The following is a 21,613-nucleotide window of genomic DNA, read 5'->3' on the forward strand; positions in this document are numbered from 1 at the left end:
TACCACTACTGTGGGCAGGAACTGAGAGCTCATTTTAGCAGACAACTACCATGACTTCGGCCATGTATTGCTATAACTGGCCTCAATTCCCATGGCTAGCGAACTTTTCTCACAAGCTTTATCAAATGTTTGGTAGAAACGGTTGATAAAGTGTTTGCTAGTGTTTGCTAGCTCTGTGAATTGACGCCACATGCTGTTTGGCACACCAATAAATATTGTTTTTATCTACAGGACTGAAGACAATTTGGAGCAAGAGGAACCGACCCAGGAGGCACGGTTCAGCAGTGAGGAGAGCTTGGTGGATGATGACGTCGCCGATGTAACCTATTTCCCCGAGGAGAGGAGTAGGAGGAGGGAGTCCTTAGCTATCCCAGCTCTCTCCTTTGATGATGACTTGGGAGAAGAGAGCTTGGATGTTGAGGTTGCAGGACCGAGTGTGGAAGAAGCTGCACCTCCACAATCGACCGCTATGGAAGCTCCAGGGGAACAAGAACAAAGTGAGGAGCACCGAGAGACTGCAGCACAACCAGCGCGCAGGGCAACCCCGACACAGGCCAGAGGACGGGAAGATGCTGCCACACCACCAGTGAGGACCACCCCACCAGTGAGGCGTCGAGGTACCCTCCCCCCAACAAGGAGAGAGACAGAGTCCGAGATGTCCGGGGCTGTCTCCGGACTTCTCGGGATTCTTCAGAGCCACCAAACTCTCATAACCCGGCAGTTGCAAGATGAGGACAGGGGCCACATCATGGAGCAGTACAAGTCCCACATCACTTCACTGCAATGTGAGCTCGACGCTGTACATGGGCACTACAGGGACGAGCTTAAAATGATGCATGAGATGCACAGAGGAGAAATCGACCAACTGCGTGCGCAGCATCATCAGTCGGTGGGCCAGCTGCAGAACATGATGCAGCAAATGCACCAACAAAGCAAGGAACTACTGAAATTGCAGGCACACCCGTGTTTTCACACTGTGATGTCTCTAATACCATATTTGGAAAAGGTGCCTTCCCAAAACATGATGGCGTGCCATTCCACTTTGCTGGAGGTGATCAAACAACACATGGACACGCCATTATTGCAACCACCAATTTTTAGACCCCCACAACCAACAGCGGTGCCCACCTGGCAATCATCACAGATGTACACCGGCTACAGAGGCAGTCAATATGGGCCACCGCTGTTAGGGTCCAGCTCATCCACGACCAGCACCCAAGAGAGTCCAGATTTCCAGGCAGCAACTCCCACCTTTTCTAGTAGTGGTGCCGATACAATTTGAAAAAAAAAGTCAGATTGTTCCTGGACATGCTCCTCTGAATACCTCCGATCCTCGGAGGAAGGATACCATCACAGGGCTTTTTAGCCCAACCTTTTCCCTGCCCCATCTCCTTCAACCAAGGTTCAGAGGTGTTCAGATGACCATGTCAGGGAACTTTTGTTTTTGCTGGACTTGAACTGTAGGGCCTGGTGTCCCCGAAAGACACTACCTGGGTCACAACCTTGTGCCTGTTGCACTGCACCTGTAGTCCTGCACCTGTGCCTTTGATTCCTCTTGTTCCTTACTTTGTTGTTCCTAATCACTTGCACAAGACCCTTGGAGCCATGGGTGAAGGACACCTTGACTGGTCGGTGAGAGGCCTAGCCTTTTCACTGACCTGTGTCCTTCATCCATGGCTCAGAGGGTCATGTGCCAGTGGTTAGGTTTTTAAAGCACTTCAATTTTAGGGCCTGGTGTCCCCGAAAGACACTACCTGGGTCACAACCTTGTGCCTGTTGCACTGCACCTGTAGTCCTGCACCTGTGCCTTTGATTCCTCTTGTTCCTTACTTTGTTGTTCCTAATCACTTGCACAAGACCCTTGGAGCCATGGGTGAAGGACACCTTGACTGGTCGGTGAGAGGCCTAGCCTTTTCACTGACCTGTGTCCTTCATCCATGGCTCAGAGGGTCATGTGCCAGTGGTTAGGTTTTTAAAGCACTTCAATTTTAGGGCCTGGTGTCCCCGAAAGACACTACCTGGGTCACAACCTTGTGCCTGTTGCACTGCACCTGTAGTCCTGCACCTGTGCCTTTGATTCCTCTTGTTCCTTACTTTGTTGTTCCTAATCACTTGCACAAGACCCTTGGAGCCATGGGTGAAGGACACCTTGACTGGTCGGTGAGAGGCCTAGCCTTTTCACTGACCTGTGTCCTTCATCCATGGCTCAGAGGGTCATGTGCCAGTGGTTAGGTTTTTAAAGCACTTCAATTTTAGGGCCTGGTGTCCCCGAAAGACACTATCTGGGTCACAACCTTGTGCCTGTTGCACTGCACCTGTAGTCCTGCTCCTCTGCCATCGGTTCCTCTTGCTCCTCACTTTGTTCTTGTTCCTAATCACTTGCACAAGACCCTTGAAACCATGGATGAAGGACACCTTGACTGGTCGGTGAGAGGCCTAGCCTTTTCACTGACCTGTGTCCTTCATCCATGGCTCAGAGGGTCCTGTGCCAGTGGTTAGGTTTTTGAAGCACTTCAATTTATTAGGGCCTGGTGTCCCCGAAAGACACTACCTGGGTCACAACCTTGTGCCTGTTGCACTGCACCTGTAGTCCTGCTCCTCTGCCATCGGTTCCTCTTGCTCCTCACTTTGTTCTTGTTCCTAATCACTTGCACAAGACCCTTGAAACCATGGATGAAGGACACCTTGACTGGTCGGTGAGAGGCCTAGCCTTTTCACTGACCTGTGTCCTTCATCCATGGCTCAGAGGGTCATGTGCCAGTGGTTAGGTTTTTGAAGCACTTCAATTTATTAGGGCCTGGTGTCCCCGAAACACACTACCTGGGTCACAACCTTGTGCCTGTTGCACTGCACCTGTAGTCCTGCTCCTCTGCCATCGGTTCCTCTTGCTCCTCACTTTGTTCTTGTTCCTAATCACTTGCACAAGACCCTTGAAACCATGGATGAAGGACACCTTGACTGGTCGGTGAGAGGCCTAGCCTTTTCACTGACCTGTGTCCTTCATCCATGGCTCAGAGGGTCATGTGCCAGTGGTTAGGTTTTTGAAGCACTTCAATTTATTAGGGCCTGGTGTCCCCGAAACACACTACCTGGGTCACAACCTTGTGCCTGTTGCACTGCACCTGTAGTCCTGCTCCTCTGCCATCGGTTCCTCTTGCTCCTCGCTTTGTTCTTGTTCCTAATCACTTGCACAAGACCCTTGAAACCATGGATGAAGGACACCTTGACTGGTCGGTGAGAGGCCTAGCCTTTTCACTGACCTGTGTCCTTCATCCATGGCTCAGAGGGTCATGTGCCAGTGGTTAGGTTTTTAAAGCACTTCAATTTATTAGGGCCTGGTGTCCCCGAAAGACACTACCTGGGTCACAACCTTGTGCCTGTTGCACTGCACCTGTAGTCATGCACCTCTGCCATCGGTTCCTCTTGCTCCTCACTTTGTTCTTGTTCCTAATCACTTGCACAAGACCCTTGGAGCCATGGATGAAGGACACCTTGACTGGTCGGTGAGAGGCCTAGCCTTTTCACTGACCTGTGTCCTTCATCCATGGCTCAGAGGGTCATGTGCCAGTGGTTAGGTTTTTGAAGCACTTCAATTTATTAGGGCCTGGTGTCCCCGAAACACACTACCTGGGTCACAACCTTGTGCCTGCTGCACTGCACCTGTAGTCATGCACCTCTGCCATCGGTTCCTCTTGCTCCTCACTTTGTTCTTGTTCCTAATCACTTGCACAAGACCCTTGGAGCCATGGATGAAGGACACCTTGACTGGTCGGTGAGAGGCCTAGCCTTTTCACTGACCTGTGTCCTTCATCCATGGCTCAGAGGGTCATGTGCCAGTGGTTAGGTTTTTAAAGCACTTCAATTTATTAGGGCCTGGTGTCCCCGAAAGACACTACCTGGGTCACAACCTTGTGCCTGTTGCACTGCACCTGTAGTCATGCACCTCTGCCATCGGTTCCTCTTGCTCCTCACTTTGTTCTTGTTCCTAATCACTTGCACAAGACCCTTGGAGCCATGGATGAAGGACACCTTGACTGGTCGGTGAGAGGCCTAGCCTTTTCACTGACCTGTGTCCTTCATCCATGGCTCAGAGGGTCCTGTGCCAGTGGTTAGGTTTTTGAAGCACTTTAATATTAGGGACTGGTGTCCCCGAAAGACACTTGGGCAGCTATGCCCTGCAACTCTTCCAGCACAAAGTTGGTGGTTGGTGTTCCTTAAAACTGACCGGGCTATACCATAGATATGTTATTTTTTTGTCTTCCATGTTGGAAGAATGTTTCCATGTTGGAAAGTGGTTGTTTTTGCAATAAAAAAATTTGTTTTTACATACCTCAGTGTGATGAGTAGTTGTTCTTGTGGTGTGACTGCTCTCCTGAACGTGGTATCCTTCTTCCTAAGGTCATCCTTCACCATCTCCAAAAGGGTATCAAACCTGTCAGGAGATGAAAAGGAAGAAGCTGTAAAGTATGTTGTGGGACAAGGTGTTGGGTGGAGGATGGGGGAGGTGTGTTTACAGAGGTTTGGGAGTGTTGTGGAGGGTGGGGGTGTAGTGTATAGCTAGGTATACAGGGGTGTGGGGGTCAGGGTGGTGTGTTTAGCTAGGTATACAGGGATGAGGTGTTGTGGGGGTGAGGGTGGGGTGTTTAGGAATGGTGGGGGTTGGTGTATTTAGGCCTATATACTTACAGGGGAATAGACATCCGAGTGTAGCTGTAGAACTTCTGTGGGTGTCGTCTGAGGTCCCGGTAGAGGGCCTGGAACTCTCCCTTCCTCTGCCTCCTGGCTAGTAGAGGGTGCACCCACCATCTCCTGCGAGGAGCACGCCTTCTCCCCACATAGTAGTAGGTAAACAACAGGAAGGAGAGAATTCCCAGGTAATAAGCGTAAAAAATGACTGGATCCATGGTCCCAACTGCTGTCTCTGTATCCAAGGATGGTCTCCACACGTCCAGCTGTCTCCAACAATGACCCCAGAGCTTCTGCTGACCTCCCAGAACCCCAGGTATTTATACAGGTTGTTATCTCTTTAAGAATCCGGATCCGGACCGCAACCGTGTTCATACCGCACGGAAACCGTATGCAACCGGACCGGATCCGGACCGAATCCGGACAGGAACCGTACGGTTCAGGTCCGATCCGGCTCCGGTGCGGTCTGGACATCCGGTGCGGTTTTCGCAAAACCGCAAGTGTGAACGGGGCCTTACGGTGACAGCAGTAAACACATCCAGTTGGAATTGTCTTGCTACTTAACATTTAATTTTGTATTTAGTCAAGCATTTACATTTATCTTTTGAATAGTTTAATTGCTTATTAATAAAAATGTTTACCTGCTAAAACATGAATACCCATTTTACATCTCTGCAATAAAAATCAAAAAACTTTTCAACTCTATAAAAGGGAATAATTTGATTTACAGGGCCATTAGATGTCACTCTTGTTCTGTTCTCTGAAGTTATTTCTTTAAATGTTAACAAGAATAACAAAATAATTTATTTCTATAACTTTTGCTTTTAAATCTGTTGAGATTCCCATGTGTTGATCTGCTGAGATTCTAATATGTTTAAATTATGTATTTCCGTTCTAGACTTTTACATCAGCTGGGAATTACCACCAAGCCACAGTAAACAGGAGCAGTAGGTGACACGCCAGATATCATTAAAGCTTGCACAACAATCTGTTTTTGTCAGTAATAGCAGCTACAAATGATTTCCTTCTTACTTTTAAGCCTCATTATTTTTCAAAAGCTTTCTTGTAAGCAGAAGCATTGGCTGTCAAGTGTGGTCAGGCTTTACAGTTACTCCCCTCTCTATTCTCCATCTCCCTGATTTTCTTTTAGTCATCTTTTTACAGCATGTTCCCATCATCTACCTTAGGCAAATTGACTTTATTTCATTGAAAAATGAAAAGAATTAAAAACGAATTAGATAAAAGTGTGATCTGTGGAAACAGTCAATTGTTAGTGTTTGAAGTATTTTGTACTCATTGCTTTTTACAAATGAAAAAACAAGGACACTACATTAATCTGAAACAATAAATACACACAGGTTATGATGACAGTTTCCCCACAATGTATTAGGGAAAAGGAAACAATATACAGAGTGAAAGGCGAACTACCTGCATACGTGGATCAATGAAAAAAACAGCAATTGCAGATGAATCCCATTGTTTCATTGTCTTTGTTTGTTTCACTTTTATACTGTATAACCATGCATACATAAAGTTGTAATATATGTTTTTCAGTTACATATATTTATTCATCTAGTGTAAGGTGTTGGGGACTTGCAGCCACTGGGGAAGTGTGGTAAGAAGCTGAGGACTTGAGACCAAGGGCCATATGCAATTCACTTTTTCACCTGAGTTTTCTCCTAGGTGATATTTTTAAACTTGTCAATAAAATGCATTTTAAGCTACCAGAAAGCAAGTAAATACGCAAAATATTTGATAGTACTTTCTCTCCTACTTTTTGGTACTTTTTTTTAGTTGAAAAGTGCTGAGAAGATATTTTAAATCGGAGGTGAAAAATTATGTCCTGGGAAAAAAGTCAGGTGAAAAAGTGAATTGCAAATGGACCCAGGTGTCAGGTGATGGAGTTCTCTGCATACATTACAGAGGAGAGGAGGAGAGTCATGACAAGCTGCTTCTCTGCTTCATTTTTAACCTCTACCCTCCATGAAGCTGACAAATGTATTCAAACAAATCCAGCAGCAAATCAAGGATAGGTGGTTATCATATGGCTGCAAAGATATTACTCCTCATCAAATGAGACTGGTAGAAGACACATGCAGGTAGAAGCAATGTTTTCTTCACCCTCCCCTTGTCCACTTCTAAAGAAACTTCCCTCTATGCATTGACTTCACCTTCCGGCATAGGGAAGGAGAGCGGGTGGGAATGCTGCAGGGAGCTGCTCAATTACAGTACTTTTCACTACAATTTTACTGCTTATTGTATAGAAAACCATCTCCATCCTAGGTATCCACTTCTGTTTCCTGACAGCTTCTGCATCCTCACTGACCCCTCCAATGCTGCAGACTCCTTTTTCCTGGCTGAAACGCCCTCCCCAGCCGGCTCATTTTACCTGAATATCTTGCTGAATATCTCCCTAATTATGGTTGCACTCTTCAACCTAATTGCATGTGGTCCGGTATTAGTCATGGAGAAAATCTGAAAACATAACAACAACAAAAAAATTAAAAGGTGAAACTAATACATGAAATTACATGCAAAGCAAGAGATTCCAAAGCTTTATTTGTTAATTTTGATTATGGCTTACAGCTTATGAAAGCCCCAAAATCAAAACCTCAAAGTTAGAATACTGTGAAAATTCTAATTAGCTAATTAATCCAAAACTCCTGCAAAGGGTTCCTGAGCATTTAAATGGTCTCTCCGCCTGGTTCAGAATTACTGACATAAATGGAATTTGGTATGTTATTCTATTTTTTTTTAGTTTAATTTGTATTTATATGCAACAGAATTGCCTGTCATTTACAGGCTGTCAGCTGGATTGTGACTCTGCAGTGGTAATACAGTACTACCTACCTAGTTGTACACACAGTGCTACCAAAGTGAATGAGTCAGCACTGAAGTAATGATATAGCTGACATTTCTTCTCTCAGTACTAGGTGTAGTACAGCTAGCAATGGACAAGCCGGACTCTGGAGAACTGCAAGTACTTTGCAGTCCACACAGTTCTAGCCTATGTAAACTTGCACAATTGGACCCTCCCTCCAAAGTGCAATGGTGGTCACAACCTTCCTGTTCCTGCATGCTACCTATTATCTGATTCCTCCTGGTACCTAGAACACAATATTAGTTCCCCATGAAATATAGCTGTCCAGTTGGGAACAGCTGTTTGTGAGACAGCATGTAACACTGCGAAATCCATGCACAATATTAAAGAGAATCTGTATTGTTAAAATCACACAAAAGTAAACATACCAGTGCGTTAGGGGACATCTCCTATTACCCTCTGTCACAATTTTGCCGCTCCCCGCCGCAGTAAAAGTGGTTATAAACAGTTTTAAAAAGTCTGTTTATTAACAAACAAAATGGCCACCAAAACAGGAAGTAGGTTGATGTACAGTATGTCCACACATAGAAAATACATCCATACACAAGCAGGCTGTATACAGCCTTCCTTTTGAATCTCAAGAGATAATTTGTGTGTTTCTTTCCCCCTGCATCTCTCATGCACTGAAGTTTTAGGCTGCTCTTTTCTTCCTGCAAACAGCTTTGCCCTTGTCTGTAATTTCACTATGTGAACGCCCAGCCAGCTCAGAAGACGATTTATCCAGCTTGTAAAAGATAAGAGAGAAGAGAGAAGCTGCTCTAATCTAAATAACACACAGGCAGTGTGCATATATGGGCCTGGAAGGGGGAGTTCATAGCAGAACCACAACACTGAAGAACTTGGCAGCCTTCCAGACACAGGCTGACAAGTCTGACAAGAGAGAGATAAGTTGATTTATTACAGAGACCGTGATAGTACAAAGTGCTGCAGTAAGCCAGAACACATTAGAATAGCTTTTGGAACTTGTAGGATCATAAAAAACAGGATGCAATTTTTGTTACGGAGTCTCTTTAAGGGTGACTCTGTGTCTATGTGTATAAATCCCCAGTGTGTGATTGTCATGCATATAAACAGGGGAGCAATCATAATGATTCTATGCAAAATGCCCTGAATCACTAGGGAGATCAGGTAAGATATTAAGAAAAACTCCATGTATTTGCATAAACCCTTAGCATGTGATTAGTCAACTACAATAAAAAGGCTGCAAAGGGAATTTTTAAATCCTAAGCCCAAGATGGCATGCTTAGTCACAGGCTGTGTAAATTGTGAACCATAAAAGCACGCAGGTGAAAAACATGCATCCAGGGACTCCGTATCTACACAATTCCCCAGCATGCGATAATTATGCATGTCAACAACAGAGTGGTGGTAATGAGTAGAGATGGCTCGAACTTCCAATTTTTGGTTCGCGAACCCTTGAACTCGAACTTCTAAAAAAGTTTGCCTACCTGCAATCTTTTCGAACCGCAATAGACTTCAATGGGCAGGCGAACTTGAGGAACTACAAACACTGTTTCTGGCCACAAAAGTGATGGAAAAGATGTTTCAAGGGGTCTAATACCTGGAGGGGGGCATGACGGAGTGGGATACATGCCAAAAGTCCCGGGGAAAATTACGAATTTGATGCACAGCAGGGTTATAATCCCTAAAATGCAGAAATCACATTGTATTGCTAATTTGAGGCCTGCCTAAAGTGCTTGAAAACATCTTGCGTGTGTATACATGGATCAGCAGTTAGTGTAAGTAGTGTACTGCTTCACAATGACAGACCAAACTCACTGTGTAACCCACCGCAAACAGCTGTTTGTGTAGTGATGGCCGTGCTGGACTGGTGCGCACATTGGCAAGAGTGCTGGCGATGGCGGTAGCTCAATGACAGAACAACTGTCCACAATGACCTTATTATCTTGGGTCAGGTGTGCCCCCCAACACACTCATATAGCTGGTCATTGCTTCATTGTGATTTGCAAGCTAGCAGCAGCGGCCATAAAAATTCAGGAATTCACCTGGAGTCCTGGACCCTGTTGGTGGTGGCAGAGAAGGCAGTCAAGCGGCCTGCAGGCAGAGATGCTGTGTGGGGACTGACTTAGTCTTGGGGCAGGCAGTCACACAGCGTGCAGGCAGAGATGCTGTGTGTGAGGACTGACTTAGTCTTTGGGCAGGCAGTAGTCCTCCAGGATCCATGCCTCATTCATTTTGATAAAGGTGAGGTACTGAACACTTCTTTGACCTGCCTGCTGGTGGTATAATACAATGTGCAGTTACACAGGTGCAGTGAAAAGGTATGCACTGACTGCCGCTATAATACAATTGTGCAGTCACACAGTTGCAGGGAAAAGGTATGCAGTGACTGCTGCTATAATACAATTGTGCAGTCACACAGGTGCAGGGAAAAGGTATGCACTGACTGGTGGTGGTATTGTATAATACAAAGTGCAGTCACACAGAGGCAATGAAAGATATGTACTGAATGCACAGGGCCTGGCACAGTACAGCAATTAGCAAGGGCCTGCTGCGACAGTCAGGGCTGTAAATGCAGTGTCAATGGCACACACCCAAAAAATACACATCAGAAGAACATTTGCTCTCAAAAGGGCTGTTTTGGGGTGCTTTTCATCAACAAATATCAGCAAGGAGCAAGCTAACAGACCTACTAACTATTGCTTTCCCTATCTCTCCACTGTCTCTCCCTTCTTTCACTAATTCAGCAGCACACAGAGTGAGAACATGGTCGATGGTGCAGCCTTTTATAAGGGAAGGGGGGGGGGGGGGGCTCCAGGAGGGAGTGCAGCCTGATTGGCTGCCATGTGTCTGCTGACTGTGATGTAGATGGTCAAAGTTTAGCCCAATGATGTAGTATAGGGGGTCGGTCAAACTCGCTAAGTGTTCGCGTTTCACCGCAAACTTGAACCAGCTAAGTTCGCGCGAACAAGTTCTCCGGCAAAATGTTCGGGCCATCTCTAGTAGTGAGTCCTGTGCAAAACAGGCCTTTATCAATAAGGAGATTGTGCATGATGTTAAGAGGGAATCCAACATCTGTGCACAAATCCTTTGCATTTGACTACAATAAAAATTGCTGCAAAAGAATTTTTATTTTATTTATTTATTATTTTACATGTCATCAGGGGATCATGTTAAATTCTATATACTATCCTATATATACTGTATATGTGTATATATATATATATATATATATATATACATATATATATATATATATATATATATATAGATAGATAGATACATACAGTAGAATCCCTTTATAGTAAACTCCAGGGGACCAGGAAAAGTGGTTTACTGTCTATATCCAAAGTTTAATATATCACAAATAAGGCACGCTATAGTAAAAATGTTTTATGTCCATTATGTGCCCAGATCTGGGAAAATACAGGTTCAGCATGCCCATGTGCATCACAGACAGGCAGCAAAGACAAATGAAGAGTGTCTCCAGGCCCTGAGATATACATCTACCTAGATTTATACCTTCCAGCTTAGCAGACAATTTGTCAACTGTGAGATCATTTTACAATGTACATGTACACCGGAGCCTTCGGTGGGCGGGACTTAGCACAGGTTGGACTGCATTATGATTGACTGAATTTTAGACAGAGGGTGGGTGATTGGCCCAAGTGTGAGCAGTTTTTTTTACCCTGTTGCAAGAGGGTAAGAGGTGCTTGGTTTAGTCCTAGACCTGCACTTGTTGTATGCTCCACCCCTACTGCCTGATGAGCAGGGTCACACCTGCGAAATGCATTGTGTATCTTGGAGTGTATGTTAAATAAACACCTTGTTGTTGATACATTGTCAACTCTGCTTTGTGTCTACTAAGAGGAGGAAAGTCCACTGCCTCCTCTATTTTTAATTTTTTTTAGCCTTTGTTATCCCATTGGCACCTCTGCACATCTACGTTCACTATATCCAGAGTCAGCGTCATGTAGGAGCCAAAAAACAAGCTTACTATACCTGAGGTTTTATTGTATTTGAGTTCACTATAACAGGCGTTGCTGCTATAGATTTATAATGGAGATTGGCTGGGACCTGGAGAGGTAGTTTACTATACCCGAATGTTTACTATAGCAGAGTTTACTATAATGAGATTATTTTGTATATCAGTGGTGTACCTAGGGAATTTGACACTCTGTGCTGATTATTTACAGCCCCCCCCCCACAACCATTTTTTTAAATGGGAGGGTTGACAGGTGGAGGCGCCAAGCATGTTGCTGCAAATTTTGGGGGATTTTTGTGGAAAAGGAGTCATTAGGATGTGGACGGAGCTAGCCGTTATGAAACTCTGTACTCTATGCAGTGCTACGGAAGATGTCAGTGCTATATAAATACACAATAATAATATGGTAGGACATTAGACTATGACTATGGTATGACTAGATTGTGAGCTCCTCTGAGGACAGTCAGAAACGGGGGACATACAAAAAAGGAGGATGCATAGGAGAAGGGGGGATAAAGAGGTAGAGGCACAAGATGGAGAGCCTTGTGGGAGAGAAGAAATGGCAGGAAGACCTCTCACCAGGACTGCAGACATCACCAGTGCTATTTGGCAGGGACATGCTGTTAAAAGAATCTGCTAAAACCTGAAAAGAGGAAAGGGTCATGCGGAAGACAACAAGGTTGGAGGGGGAGCTGGGAAATATAGATAAGATTACCTGCAATCAAGCTAATCAAAGTTTCCAAGAGCTTGCTTTTCTGCTCACTACAGAAGTCAGCTGTCAGTACCTGTATCACTGGCTTCTGCAATAGCAGACTGCCCTACATTATTGATTAATTACTGATGATCAGGATAAATAATCAATAGTCTAGGGCACTTTGGTATTACAGCAGCCAGTGCGAATGGCTACTAATGACAGGCAACTTCTGAAGCGCTAAACACATCCTGCCACCTCTCCCTGCTAATGCCCCAACTGCACCCCAGCAATCATTCTCTCTACTCACCGTTTAACTCTGCACATTCACTCACTGTAGGCTGTGTGTAGAGAGCAAGGAGACACATTGCCCATGGGACAGGAAGGGGGAGGGGTGCTACATCTACTGTAGGAAGTCTCCTGTACTGCTAGCTGCTATTTTCCCTAATGTTGCTCAAACTATGAAAAAAGGGCCCAGGTGGAAGAACACAGTCACTTAGCACCAAGGTGGCACCCCTAGCCCTGGTTACACCCGGTGAGCACCTGCAGTCTTATGGTAGGTACGCCATTGCTGTATATATATCTGTGTGTGTGTGTGTGTGTGTGTGTGTGTGTGTGTGTGTGTGTGTGTGTGTGTGTGTGTGTGTGCGCGTGTGCGTGTGCGTGTGCGTGCGTGTGTGTGTGTGTGTGTGTGTGTGTTGAATCCATTAAGAAATCATTATTTTTTCCATGATTGAATCTTTTGTTTTCCTTTTATCCAGAAGCCAAACCAGTTTCATTCCTGGCTAACCCTCAAACAGGCTTAAATATCATTGTTGACTAACCAACACAACAGCAATACTCTCATTAATTAAACAGCCAATACATTGCTTATTACTGCAGACCAAACCACTTTGGATGGTTAGCCTTAGATAGTAAATACCTTAATGAAAATGTCACTCTTTCTTTAAGAATGTCATTCTTTCACAACCTCCATTGAATTCATGATTACCCTTCGCCCAATTCATTTGCCTTTTTTTTCTCTACTTGCCTCATCATTATGCCAACTAAATTTGTCTTTTTCAAGGAAAGACGGCATTCCACATTACATCTGCATGTCAAACATGATGTATAAATGAGTGATATAAACGCGAGATCAACTATGCAAATGTTACTATATAATGTCCTATTAGCTAATAAGAGTCAACAACAGATGTACTGTGCAGAATACATGCTCCATATGCTGTCAATTCATCATTAAACCATGGCTCAAAGTCTCAGCATCTCCATAGTAACCCACTGCTAATTGTAATACAGATTTAATGATTTGAATAATAAAATCAAAGCCCTGGCAAAGTCAATCAGTGCAACTATAGCATTATTTCCTGTGTCACTTGAAGCCATCACAAGTAAGCAATGTAGGGTCTAAAATTTAAACATCTCAAGTTTAGTGTAATAATTATGCATGTATAGCAGAAAATACTCAAACTAACAATTTGGGTTTGAAACAGTTGATCATGATTTGCAATAAAGGAATTGCACTTTAACATGTCTTGAACATTTCCAGCATTAAGCCTATGAATAATGCTGACTCTCTGATATGAATGTATTTATCTTGACGTGTTTCTCTTGCTGATCTTACCACCTTGCTGATCTCACCATGAAGTACTTTAGGTACAAGCTGATTGTGTGCTTACTAGAAGTGAAGCTAAATTCTTGACTTATGTTGACATATCATGTTTTGTACCTCCAAAGTTAAAGTGAACCTCCAGACTAAAAATCTACTCAGCAGTACTGAAAAGGCTTGGTGTTCCTTTAACCACTTCGCGTCCCTGGGGGTTTCCCCCTAAAAAACCAGAACAATTTTCTACATTTCACACTCTTCCCATTCATTAGCCAATAACTTTATCACTACTTATCACTGTAACGATTGGTGTCAACACGCAGAGAGAGATAATCTGATTATTGGTGATCTGCAGAATCACCAGCAATGCATATATACACCAGATTATGGATGATCTGCAGAATCACCAATAATCCAGGTATGTCTAACCTCTGGACACCTGAGATATGAGTGTTTGGTGTAACAGTAGAACTTTGAGTGAGAACCACCAGAGGAGCTGGAGGTTAGAAGAAGAAGGGAATTCACCCCAGACTGTGGGTGAATCCCAATAGGTTAAAGGCTCCCTAGGAGAGGGGCCTAGGCTATGGTTGCAGGATGCCCTGCTGCTAAGATGAACAGACTTGCCCTAACTGGATGTGAGATCCTAGCTCTCTACACCCTAGAGGCGGGCTAAGGTAATACAAGTACACAGTGCTAGTCTTGGGTGTGAGGTCCGTAGTCACAACACCCTGGAACTAGTCTATAGCATAACATAGCATTGACACAGTATCCTAGGCTTGGGTGTGAGGTCCGTAGTCACAACACCCTGGAACTAGTCTATAGCATAACATAGCATTGACACAGTATCCTAGGTTTGGGTGTGAGGTCCAAAGTCACAACACCCTGGAACTAGTCTATAGCATAACATAGCACTGACACAGTATCCTAGGCTTGGGTGTGAGGTCCGTAGTCACAACACCCTGGAACTAGTCTATAGCATAACATAGCATTGACACAGTATCCTAGGCTTGGGTGTGAGGTCCAAAGTCACAACACCGTGGAACTAGTCTATAGCATAACATAGCACTGACACAGTATCCTAGGCTTGGGTGTGAGGTCCGTAGTCACAACACCCTGGAACTAGTCTATAGCATAACATAGCATTGACACAGTATCCTAGGCTTGGGTGTGAGGTCCGTAGTCACAACACCCTGGAACTAGTCTATAGCATAACATAGCATTGACACAGTATCCTAGGCTTGGGTGTGAGGTCCGTAGTCACAACACCCTGGAACTAGTCTATAGCATAACATAGCATTGACACAGTATCCTAGGCTTGGGTGTGAGGTCCGTAGTCACAACACCCTGGAACTAGTCTATAGCATAACATAGCATTGACACAGTATCCTAGGCTTCGGTGTGAGGTCCGTAGTCACAACACCCTGGAACTAGTCTATAACATAACATTGCGAGAATAATCTAGCTCAGTGTGATTTCCCAGGTCCTCCTGGTTCTAACACACTGTGGGATCTGATTGAGGTCTGTGTGCCAACACGTAAAGCATTTGCAACGGCAGACAACGTGAGACTGAGGGACGAGTGGTTATATAGTGCCGCACTGATCAGCGCCGCCCAGTCCCCTCCAGCCAATCCGCATACATCCTGGGATCAGCTGACCAAGGGAGTCAGCTGATCCCTCTCTGCTTCCCATAAAGCTTCTGTCTTTCCGCGCGCGCGCGCGTGTATTCCTCAGCCTATGTGCACAGGAAGGCTGTATCACATCAGACACATGTCGCCGCGCGTAAACCGCCGGACTGGACGCGGAAGTAGCTGCCACGCCATCAGAGCACGCGGCGGCTATTCCGCAATCCTTCACAATCACACATAAATGATCTATACCTTGTTTTTTTCGCCACCAATAAGGCTTTTTTGGGTGGTACATTTTGCTTAGAATTGTTTAATTTTGTACAGATTTTAACGGTAATAAGGGGGAAAAAATGAAAAAAGGAATTATGTCTCAGTTTCCAGCCACTATAAAATAATAAGTATGAAAATAATAAGTGGTACTGTAGATTAAACCTACACATTTGATTTGCCTGCTTGTCCTGATTATTACAGGGTTTAAAGTATGATCCTAGTACAATGTATGGCGACAATATATTATTTGGAAATAAAGGTGCATTTTTTTCCATTTTGCGGCTTTGCGGATTTTTTAATTGTTGTGGCACTTTTTAATCATCCCCACTCACTAGTAAGCAAGATGTGCTCCTTTATACCCCCCCTCCCCCATACTTGGCCAGATGTGCCCGTTACCCTTCCCCAGCACCTGATTTGCTCTGTAACCCCCCCACTTCAGTAAACCAGATGTGCCTGTTTATCTCCCCCCCCCATAGTTAGCCAGATGTGTTTTTTATTACCCCCCTCCCCCCATTCATAGCCAGGTGCATGCCCTTTATGCCTCCCCCTCCCCCATTTATAGCCAGCTGTGCCCCTTTTAATTTGTATCCCCCCCCATGGATAGCCAGGTGTTGGCCCTTTAAGATATTGCCAATCCTCTGTAATACCCCCCTCCCCCTCCATGCTGCGATCGGGCAGCATGGAGGATTACAATGTAACAATATTTACCTGACCTTGTTCCACCGGCGATCACGATCTCCTCCCTGCAGTACCACTGGCAGCCTCACTATGCTGACCGGATCGGGTCCCGGCTTGATGACGTCATCAAGCCAGGACCCGATTCACTCAGCATAGTGAGGATGACAGCGGGACTACAGGGAGAGGATCGCGATCGGCGCTGGAACAAGGTCAGGTAAATATTGTTACATTGTAATCCTCCATGCTGCCCGATCGCAGCATGGAGGGGGAGGGGGACCCGGGAAGGGATGCCAGAGTAGTGTAGTTAGGGGGAGGGGGGTTAATGAGCCCAGGAGCATTAACAGCATCAGAACTTTTTTTTTTTTTTTTTTTTACCCAAGCCTTATTTTTAGCTGTACAGAAAAAAAACTGCCCGGGCATTTTTCCCCTGAAGCTGTGCAAAGCATGGTGGGATTTCTGATGTTGTTGTTCTCCTTCTGCTATTTCGGCGCAAATTTGTTTTTTTTTATTTTAAATTTGAGATTTGAAGCCTAGCGCATGCAGCTGGAATGGGTAATCAGGACACAGGACAGTTGGAACTATGTCTCATGCTCCCTGCCACCTCCTTTCAACCAAAAAGATGGCTGCCCCCATGGAAAAGATAGCTACCCCCATGAAATCACAAACATTTGTCTGTTCTTTTAAAACAGGGCGGGTAAGAAATTATATTACCTGTTTATTTTAATTAACTTAACTAATGCACAAGACTTAATGACAGTATGTTTGTTTAGGCTAAAGTTCCCCTTTAACTATTCTTTACCCTGGTATAAAAAATTGTGCCAGCCCCATCCAAAACCATAGTATAACGTGCTATAATCTCTCCCCAAACCTACTGTAGCCTAATTTCCGCTAAAAACAAAGATACAAAGTTAGGCATGGGACCCACTAATGTTGCTTTGGCAGCACTTTGTGATTGCCGGCGAATGGAAAAGCCTTGCAACAAAGGAACCCTACAGGGGTGATTCCACATGGGCATTGTAACCACAGGGTGATCACCACATGGTGATGACAGTCTGCAGCATTTTTGACATGAATCACAGACAGGAGCGTAACTATGCTGGACCAGGCACCTCTGCAAAGATCTGTCTGGCTGGCTGTATGTAGTGCATGGCACTTAAAAACCAGGAAGTAAGTGGAGGTGAGGCAGGCAATGGGAGCAGATAATGTATATGCTTCTACTCTGCAAGATTGCCTCCCAGGCCCCCTTCCAGTCCCCCCCCCCCACCACTGAGGTGGCAGCAGGGGCGGTTGTTGCACCAGTGACAATAGAGCAATCACAATCAAGGCAACTAGGGACAAATCATGAGAAAGGAGTGGGTTAAGCAAGATAAGGAGAGCAACTCTGTGCCTTTAATGAATCTTACTGCAAGGTTCTTGGACTTTTATCTCATACTGGGAAGATACATCAAAAGTTCTGTGTGTGCATGTGCTGTTGTGCAGTTTGCAGCTTATGTAAACAGGCTGTACACTTGCTTTTTATGCCAATAATTCTCACTAATTTTAAATTTGTAATGGCACATTTTTGTGAGTTTTTTGCTTTAACTATATATCCCAATGGATGGGACATTTTGTGTGAGGTAAAATGTACACATCAATTAATCAATTAATTAAAGCACTGTAAAATGTGTCTGGTATATGATAATATTGTTGTGAATGTAGTATTTGTATTTGATTTGTGCATAAGATATATGGGTGTGTCTCATACCCTTGTTAGTACAGAAACATTTGACTTTCTTTAGGTTTTAGCAATGTACTCTGTCTAATATATAAGAATTAAAACTTAAAGCTAACACCATCAAATCACACAAGCATTTATTTATAAGATGTTAATTAAAGGATGGGGCATTGTTTAGCATCCATGGCCCATATGCAATTAACTTTTTCACCTGACTTATCTCCTAGGAGATAACTTTCATCTTCTCTTTAAAGTAAGTTTTCAGCATTTCACAATTGAAAAAGTACCCAAAAGTTGGTAAAAATGTGCAGTCAAATAAATGTTGAGTGCTGGATATAGCCGAGAAAAGTTTCCACTGTTGCAAATTTTAATTTGCAACACGGTGCAATGGGATGCAGGGGAAATTATGGATGGCATGCTGCAGTTTTCCGCAGCACTCATCCGATCCTCATAGTGGTATTATCGAGCCGCATCGCATAACAACCGGAACTACCCGCGGTTGTATGCGATGCAATGCGATCGCATCACACTGCAGCTATACGGCTAGTGAAAATGGGCCCTAAGAAAAAAAAATGATTATCTGCTGTATTGAATAAATTTCATGGGACGTTGCCTAATTTAATTTTCATTAGCACCCAACCAGGCAGAAAAAATGGGACAGATTTACTTTGAACTACTATGTTCTTGGTTCTTGGCTATCTTGCCTTCAGCAGAGTTACTACTAACATTGGGGTTGATGCATGAAGGAGTGATAATATTGCTGTGTGCAAACATCACATGGCATTATTACTGCTATTACCACCAGCAGTGTCCCACCAGCTACACTTTTAACATGACCTGTGGTACTCTAGTAACGCGCGTGTTGCTATGGTAATGTGCGTTACTGTGGAAACACTTGTGATTCTCAAGTACCATGGGTCAAGCTAATAGCATATGTCACAGTACCTACTGGTGGTAGTAATGCTGCTTTGTGCATCCACCCCATTGTTCTGTAGAGCTTACTTATTTAATCAGTATATTATATCACTCCATGAAATATTAAAACAAATTCACATATACAAATATTAAGCAAATGTGTTGTATTCAAGGAGTAGAATTAACTTTTTTTTTTTTGTTTAGAAAAAAAGTAATGTTATGTTTTAGAAATGTTATTAATTATATATGTTTTTTAAAAGTATTACTTTTACACCATTATACATATAAATCAAAGTAAGACACCTCATTATTTGTTACAAAATTGTCCAACCAATATCTGGGCAGTGGCGGAAGCAGTTCGCGTGTTCCTCCTCTGCTGGCATCTCCGGCTCCCCTGCAGATGTGAATTGGCGCGGCGATCCTGGCCGTGTTCCCAGGCGTGCACGCACGATTCACAGCAGCCTTTATAGGCTGAGGAGACAAGTGTGAGATGTGTCAGCTGACATAGAGTCAGCTGACACTGGCTCCCGCAGGAGCACTACTGATTGGCTGGAAGTTCCAGGGTGCGGGGGTGCAACAGTGAGGTAAGTATATACAAAATCGTGAGACAAGAGAGTAATCAGTAATCAGGCAGAGTTTCAGCAACAGGAAGGTACGTATCGGTATAGAATCATGAGGCAAGAGAGTAATCGGTAATCAGGCAGAGGTTCAGCAACAGGAAGACAGATGGGCAGAAGTACAAGATCAGAAGACAGATACAAAGTCAGAGTGCTAGCCAGAGTCATATACAGGAGATCAATACGATAGTAATATCCTTGTCTGGGTGTGACGTCCTTGGTATCAACACCCCGGATCTAGTCTACACACAATAACAACAACAAGAGTGATATTCCTAACTTGGTGTGAAATCCGTAGCATCAACACCAGGGAAGCTATCTAAGGTCTGAGCGCTAACACGCAAGTATTCACGACAAAAGACGAAGTGGTAATGCAGGCTGGAGGCTTATGAAGCAGAGGGGACCTCACTGGCACGCCCCCCTCTCATCAGCCAATCCTGGGCGCCGTGGGTCTCCCCTGACGTCAGCCGACTAGCAGGTCAGCTGACGGGCTTCCTCCCCGCATAAAGTTCTCGTCTATGCGCGCCCGCGCGCTATGGCAGCCCCCTGCCCGGGAGAACGTTCCGTCCTTGGCGTCCTGCACGCCGAACGGACGGATGGCCGCATGGAGGCAGCTGCAGCGGCGGTGCTGTTCGCCGCAGCTGCCTCGGATATTACAATTTGCCTCTTTCTTTGGCTTATTTAAGAGATAATGTTTTAATTGAATAAATCAGGATTATTAAAATGGCAAGTTTTAAAGTACAAATGTAGGTATACATATTCTTTTTTATGTAGACATAGTATTTTGTATCATTCTCTTTAAGGAGTTTTAATAAGCCACACTTGAATATTGTAATAAATATCAATGCATTACACATTATGTACAAAAAAAAGTAACGTATCATATATACTAGGCTGATTTAAGCATACCACTCCCCTCGGCACACCCACTGAGGCTAACCCCCAACATGTGGTCTTTGCCCCCCCCCCCCCCCCCTCCATTTGGAGTGCACATTAAAATGTGCCAATGGATGCAACCCACACATTGGGGTGTGCTGATGAATGCATAGCTACTTCTACTTGCTCCAGCTTGCATCTTTGCTGCTCTCCAGAAGCTTCTGAAATGGCCGCCAGAGTTCCAGGCTCATTATTTCTGGCTCAGTTTCATAATCACTACTTGTTGTTGTTGTTATTATTATTATTATTGAATACCATGTATAACAAATGACAAGACACAACATGAATAACAAAATCAAAGACACAAAAGGGTTAAAAAAGGGTGTAAAATAGTATAGACTACAGCCTAAATGCATAGAGATATTATATAGGCAAATGTATATATATATATATAACACAGAAGATTAAAGTACTTAATAACACTCAGTGGAGCATAACTTTTTTACTTTTACCATTAGCTCTGGGTTGGCATATAATTGGCATGTCTAACTATATGTTGCTTTATCACCATGCTCTGTCTAAATATTGATTGTAGAATGACACATAAAGGAACCTGAAACTAACCACTACCACTCTGTGCTTAAAGGTGCCTATCAATGATACAATCTTAACGAAATCTATGAAGTAGAAAGATAACCTGATTGATTATACTTTTTAATGTATACTTTAGGTAGTCCTTCATATTACATAAAAGTGGTAAGATTTTACAATCAAAATCATATCATTAACCTTATCTTCCCCCCAAGTCACAATTCCAAATTTATTTAGAATTATTCAAAATTTTTCTTCCTTTTCAGGTCTTCACCTCAATTTGGATAAATCTGTGTAACGATTGTGGAACTTTCCCCGTGATCAGCGCACAACGCATGCGCTGACACGGCGGAAATCCTCCACAAGCGTATAATTTGCAGGAACCCAGCAAAAGGTGCTACGCACCCGTAGAGGGAAAATTCCTGTCGGCAGATGGCGCTGGGGAGTGCAGAGGAACCAATCCTCTGTACCTCCACAAATGCCAGACAGGAATTGTACGAAACGCAGAACGCAATCGCAA

Source organism: Hyperolius riggenbachi, chromosome 4 (genome assembly GCF_040937935.1).
Source record: "Hyperolius riggenbachi isolate aHypRig1 chromosome 4, aHypRig1.pri, whole genome shotgun sequence".
NCBI classification, from domain to species: domain Eukaryota; kingdom Metazoa; phylum Chordata; class Amphibia; order Anura; family Hyperoliidae; genus Hyperolius; species Hyperolius riggenbachi.